The 6883-nt window shown below is 42.5% G+C and overlaps 1 long non-coding RNA gene across 4 annotated transcripts in view; it reads left to right on the top strand.

Annotated features, from left to right (window-relative positions):
- LOC122549353 overlaps positions 1-6883 on the top strand; it is a 69663-nt gene that overhangs the window by 24339 nt on the left and 38441 nt on the right. Inside the window, exon 4 of one of the 4 annotated variants that reach the window (XR_006311500.1) lies at positions 2459-2622. The exons of 2 other annotated variants lie outside the window; for them this stretch is intronic. This is a non-coding gene — a long non-coding RNA (uncharacterized LOC122549353). The remainder of the gene's footprint in view (positions 1-2458; positions 2623-6883) is intronic. One more of the 4 variants, XR_006311498.1, reaches the window with a different exon arrangement.

Genomic DNA, 6883 nt, shown 5'->3' with positions numbered 1-6883 from the left:
TATGGGAAAAGACAAGAAAATGGAATTGAGGATTATCAGATCAGCATGATCTCCTTGAATGGTGGAGCAGACTTGATCGACTAAATAGTCTACTCCTGTTCCTAAGTCTCTGGTCACGACTATAAAATTGCAATGCAAATTTAATTGTTTTGCACTGTTTCTGATATGGCCAATCATATGTTTCAATATATTTGAGTTGTGAAAATAAAGATCCATCAGCATGATTGTTTAAAATACCATAATTTTTCGGTAGGTTAAGCTGTTTTTCGGTGAATTATACCAAAGAGCAGTGTAGTTGAGAGGAACCTCCAACCCTTTCAATTCCCCCCATTTCGAGAGAGCAGTTGCAAGAGTTTTTCAATGTTCATTATTTCCCCATTATCAGTTACTCCCTTGATGATCTTAAGGTTATGTGCAAAAACTGTTGGCAGCAATCTTCAGTCCACCCCTTCTGTTCCAAGTGCTGCCTTCAGATATATTTAAGATTTTTTGGAAGATTTGATCATGGAATCACAGAAACCCAACAGTATGGAAGCAGACCATTTGGCCCATCGAGTCTACACCAACCCTCTAAAGAGCATCCCAACCCCCTACCCTAACTCTCTATTTACCATGGCTAATCCACCTAGCCTGAATACCTTTGAATTGTGGGAGGAAGCTGGTGCATCTGGAGGAAACCCATGCAGGCACAGGGAGAAAGCACAGACAGTTGCCTGAGTCTGCAATTGAAGCAGGGTCTTTGGCGTTGAGGTAGCAGTGCTAGCCACTGAACCATTATGCCGCTCGTGATGTAAAACACTTCATTAGAATTTCAGTAACAGTGTTGAAATAGAATATTACAATACTGAAGTTTTTAGCAGATGACTACTTACACAAATAAACCTTCAGATGCATTTTTTTAAATGTTGAACAATGTAGAGTCCTGATCTGGACACATTTGGGATGATGGCTGATTTGCTATGCTACTTGTACAAGCTGTTTTGGATATTGCCATTAACCTTCACACATTCTTCTACTTTGCCTGCTTAAGAAGTAGTCTTCTGATTTGAAAAATAAGGGATTTTGGGATGCAGTTGTGGCACTGAGCAACTTCATTGTATAAATGTTTGCAATGTTAGAATTTATTAAGTTGCAAGCATTTGATCTGCATCATTCATCTTCAGCACACTTGAACTGTTTTCAGTTTTGGATTTGGGATTCATAGTGAATGTCATTGAAATAATAAAACATGTGGAAATGCTTGCAGTGCTGTAGGTGGTATTTTTCGTGAACTCTGAACCTTGAAGTGAAGGTACATTTTGTTCCATAACATGGTTATGTGCTGGGTTTTCCTTTTCTTATTTTTTAATGGGGCATGGCCAGGCCAGTATTCGGTCAATCCCTACTTATCCTTCAAAAGGTGAAGGTGAACTGTTGCAACTTCTCATGATTTGGAGATGCCGGTATTGGACTGGGGTGTACAAAGTTACAAATCACACAACACCAGGTTATAGTCCAACAGGTTAAATTGGAAGCACTAGCTTTCGGAGTGACGCTCCTTCATCGGGTGGTGTAGAGTGCACAATTGTAAGACACAGAATTTATTGCAAAAGTTTACAGTGTGATGTAACTGAAATTATACATTGAAAAATACCTTGATTGTTTGCTAAGTCTCTCATCTGTTAGAATGACCATGATAGTTTCACTTCTTTCATACGTAAATCACAAACTTTTTGAAAAGTTACATTCTCAGGTTAACTGTAACAATTGGTGTCAGCGCATATAAGATGTTGAAGGTGTAAGGCCCTATATTCCTTGTCTGTGCCATGTTTAGACCACTTCTAATCTAAAAAGTGAGTTAACAGAGTGTTACATGGCTTCATGCAGTTTTTGAGCAAAGTACAATGTAACTCTGCAAGTACAAATTCACCCCACAAACGTGTATGTGCATGTGGGTTTTTATGGGTTTGTGTGTGTCTGGGGTGGGGGTTTGTGAGTGTCTGTGTGAGAGAGAGAGAGAGAGAGAGAGAGAGAGAGAGTATATGTGTGTGTAAAGTGGTTTAAGTCTGTGAGAGGATGTGTGTATGTGGTGCAATAGTGGTCACCTGTAGTGTGACATGAACTCAAGGTTCTGGTTGAGGCCTTACCTATGGGTCCTGAATCTCCCAGGAGCCGAAAACCTATGCCATGTTCTTCGCGACCTGCAACACATTATCAATGAGGATGAGCACCTCGCTAAGACCTTCCCCACACCTCCACTGCTCGCCTTTAAACAACCGCCAAACCTCAAAAAAATCATTGTTTGTAGCAAACTGCCCGGTTTTCAGGACAACTCCACACAACCCTGTCACGGTAAGTGGTGCAAGATGTGTCAGAGTGTGGACATAAATACCACCATTACGCGTGGGAGCACCTCCCACCATGTATGTGGCATGTACTCATGTGACTCAGCCAACATTGTCTATCTCATACTCTGCAGGCAAGGATGCCCTGGTGAATTCATTGGTGAATACATTGGTGAAATCGAGCAAAGGCTATAGCAACGGATGAATGGGCACTACACAACAATCAACACTTCAGCGTTCCAGGACATTCGACTTTCGACCTTCAGGTGACCATCCTCCAGGGCGGACTTCGGGGCAGGTAGCAGTGAAAAGTGGCTGAGCAGAGGCAGATAGCTAAGTTCGGTACCCATAGGGAGGGCCTCAACTGGGACCTTGGGTTCATGTCACACTACAGGTGACCACCATTGCAACACACACCCCAACTGAGGAGAGGCAAAGGCCGAGTGATGTTATCTGAGTGGACTGCAATGGCCTCGTGGTATTATTGCTAAACTATTAATCTAGAGTTAATGTTCTGGGGATCTTGGTTGGAATCCTGCCACGGTAGATGGTGGAATTTGAATTCCAAAAAATCTGGAGTTAAGAGTCTAATGACCATGAAATCATTGGCGCTTGTTCACTAATGTCCCTTTAGGGAAGGATACTGCCATCCTTACCTGGTTTGGCCTACATGTGACTCCAGACTCTAGCAATGTGTGATTGACTCTCAACTGCCCATTGGGCAATTTAAGGATGGGCAATAAATGCTGGCCCAGCTAGTGTCATCCTCATCCTTTCTCTGAATGAATTTTTAAAAATTGAATAACACTGAGAAGTATTCTACTGAGTTCACTACATGGCCTTCATTCTGGTAAAGTCACTACAGTGTAATCCTTATCAGCTCATGAATGATCTTTATTAGTCGGGGCTCATGTCATTTTGAGTTATGTGCAGCTGATGTGCAAAATACCTTTTAAAGGATATGTTCATGGTGTTACCATTATATATCATGTGACTTAGTAGTACAAAGCTCGGTCTCAATCTTACTGAGTTATGTTCTTTTGCAGCATGACATACTGAGTGAACTGTGCAACAATCCACCCAAATTGTTTAGTTTGAACAATAGCTCTAATAAATGTTCATTGAATTATACACAACTACATATATATGTACGAGCTAGCAAATGTAGGGTGCTTGTAAATTCATCCACTAATATGTCTTTCTATCACATCTTTAACCATTCACAATCTTCGATTCTCCTTTACATACTTAGCACTATTTTAAGATCCATGTTACCAACTATTTGACAATAGCAGGAGGAGGAGATGGCAGACACCCAGAGGCAGCAGGTGCTAACTGGAGGAGGCCTGGCACATTTCCATATGTCAGTTGCCATAAGGGAGATGCTGCTGGTTGTTGTTCAGATGTCATTGCTGAAGCTGTGGTCAACAGAGTGAAACTATCAGATTAGAGACAAAACAAATGCAGATGCTAGAATCCAAAGTAGACAAGCGGGAGGCTGGAAGAACACAGCTAGCTAGGCAGGGTCAGGAGGTGGAGAAGTCAATGTTTCAGGCATAGTGCTATCTGAAGATGGGTTATCAGATAGCACCCTCCCACCTAAAATCAAAAGAGAAAATACTGGGAATATTAGCATGTCAGGCAGCATCTGTGGATAGTGAAACATTTATTGCAGTTGTGGCTACAGCGGGTGACCGATTTTATATAAACGCATCTTTCTGGAAATACAGATGTCTTCTGCATTGTTCATCATTGAGGAGAATTGCTCCTTGAATAATCTGGACAGATGTACCCTTGTGTGTCCTCTTTCTTCTATCTCCAGCAATTTGTCCTACTCTGTATGGCTGCTGTTTATTTTTCTTATGTCACAGGATAAACCCCTTCTGTTAATTTAAACCAGCAACACAGAAAATATTTATCCCTTGCAGTAATCTGTGGAAAATTCGAGAGGCAAAGAATTATTTAAAGTAAAAAGTAACATTTATTTCTTAAAGTATAACAGAGAATAATTAACAACTATTTATAATTCCTTTCTCTACCCTAGCATTTATTTTCACTTCTATAATACTAGTCCGATTAAAAGCCTCGATTGTAAGATTTACCAAAATTCAAAGTTCAAAACCAGGCAGCTGTTGAATCTTGCCTTTGTATGTTCCTCTGTAGATTTTCTTAAGATTTCTCTTTCACTGGTCGTTGACAGATAAATGTACCTTTTTAAGAGAGGTAATTTTCCAGGCAGTCTGCAGATGTTGGTGGCTTGACCGTTCTCAACTGTTCAAGTTTTCCCGGTCTTATACCTCAAAGCATCGGATTGTGCCATTGGCTTTTAACATTGTCAATATACTAAATTCAAACTTGATTGGAGTTTTATTTGAGGGGGTAAAATTTAAACTGACTGGCCCCATTCAAGTTTGGTTTTGTATCGAGGCAATCAGCTACTCTAGCTGCTGGACCAAATGTTACAATGTAAATTCTCCAGCACTCTGTGCCTCTCTAAGTCCTTCACTCTCTTAAAGGTACAGTACACTTCTACACCTTCAAAATGTCATCTTTTTTTCCAAAGAAAATATGTACTAATTTACCTGTGTGAAAGCAATTCATTTGTGTTGGACCTTGAGGTTAGCAAAAGTCTTTTGTGTTTACCACACATTCCCTATAGGAAAGAGTTTGAAAGATCTCGTGAAAGCATGAAATAAATGTGGATTTGTGGCAACTTGCAGAAGAAATCAACCATTGGCTTAGTAGTTGATGATCCCTTTAATAGTGCTGTTAAGCCTTTAATATAGCAGTGTTGACTTTGAATCAACATTAGTTATGCTCTGGCATATTGGTGTGATTGTTCTTTATAATCACTGATTGACAGTCTCTGTACATGTATTAATATGAGTGACATTCCATGTTTTTTTTCTACCGTATGGGTGATTTATTTAACTGCATGAACACTTTGATTATTTTTGCACATTGCATGTGTAGTACTCTTAAAAAGACTAACATATGCATAGCCTGGTTTTGTGACTTTGAGAGCATTGCCCATACCATGTATACTGTATGGACTTATCGTAGTACTCGAATAATAGTCAATCTCTTATAAAAGTCGACCCTCTATTTTTTTCCAAATAATCTGAAATTTTCCATATGTCTTGTGTAAATGTCAACCCTAGTTCTTCACAGATAACGGACTAATATTTGAGTCAGTGTGGCGGCTGTCACATCCGGCTCCAGTTTTCCAGTCTGTCAGTTGTTCTGCTCTGCTCCCAGTCTTCCAGCCTGCTGGTTGTTCCTATCTCAAACAATGTGCTTTCCCCTCTCTGTCATCCAGACAGCCCTTCAACATACCACCTCCATTCCCTGTTCCACAGAGTCCCCCTTGGCCTCGCCTACTCTCTGCATCCAGCGCATCATTCTGAAACACTTCCGCCAGTTCTAACTAGACCCCTCCCACCAAGGACATCTTCCCCTCCCCACCTCTTTCTGTCTTCCGCAAGGATTGTTTCCTTCACCAATCCTTAATTTGCACCACTCTCCCCAACAGCCCCACTGAACTCCCATTTACCTTCCCCACACCTCTTGCCTCCATCCCGGGCTCTAAATAGTCCTTCCAGGTGAGACAGAGGATCACCTGCCACTCCTCAAACTGAGTTTACTGTATCCGGTGTTCCTGTTGTGGTCGTCTCTACATTGAGGAGACCAAACATACACTAAGGGAACGTTTCACTGAGCACCTCAGTCAGGCCCCCCAGTCACCGCTCAGTTTAATTTCCCTTCGTGCTCCCTTTTTGACAGGACCATCCTTGGCCTCCTCCATTGCCACAATGAATCAAAGTACAAATTGGAGAAGCAACATCTCATTTTCTGCCTGGGCAGCCTCCAGCCCGGAGGACTTCAACATTTGAGTTCTCCAATTTCAAATAATCACCCTTCCCCTCCGCCTCCCTTCCATTCCTCCCAGCCACCTACCGGATTCATCCCTCCCATTGACCAATCAGATTCTACCCTTTACCTGTCTCCACCTATCCCCACTCAAAGCCCTGCACCCCCCAACTCTCCCACCTCCCCACCTTTAACGGCAGCTCCCCTTTCACCCACCCCCGTTGGGAAGAAGGGTTACACCCGAAACGTTGACGACTCCACCACCTGATGGTGTCTGGCTTGCTGCGCTCTCGCAGCCTCTTGCTTGCCATTCTTGAAATTAAAGACAAAAAAAACTGCAGATGGACAGGCAGGAGATTGGAAGAATACAGCAGGCCAAGCAACATCAGGAGATGGAGAAATTGACGTTTCGGGTGTAAGCTGAAAATGTGTTGCTGGAAAAGCGCAGTAGGTCAGGCAGCATCCAAGGAGCAGGAGAATCGATGTTTCGGGCATGAGCCCTTCAGGAATGAGGAAAGTGTGCCAAGCAGGCTAAGATAAAAGGGAGGGACTTGGGGGAGGGGCGTTGGAAATGCGATAGATGGAAGGAGGTTAAGGTGAGGGTGATAGTCTGGAGTGGGGGTGGGGGCGGAGAGGTCAGGAAGAAGATTGCAGGTTAGGAAGGTGGTGCTGTGTTCGAGGGTTGGGAC

Source organism: Chiloscyllium plagiosum, chromosome 4, assembly GCF_004010195.1.
Source record: "Chiloscyllium plagiosum isolate BGI_BamShark_2017 chromosome 4, ASM401019v2, whole genome shotgun sequence".
NCBI lineage: Eukaryota > Metazoa > Chordata > Chondrichthyes > Orectolobiformes > Hemiscylliidae > Chiloscyllium > Chiloscyllium plagiosum.
The sequence above is the reverse complement of the archived record's forward strand: the minus strand, read 5'-3'. Positions and strand labels throughout refer to the sequence as shown.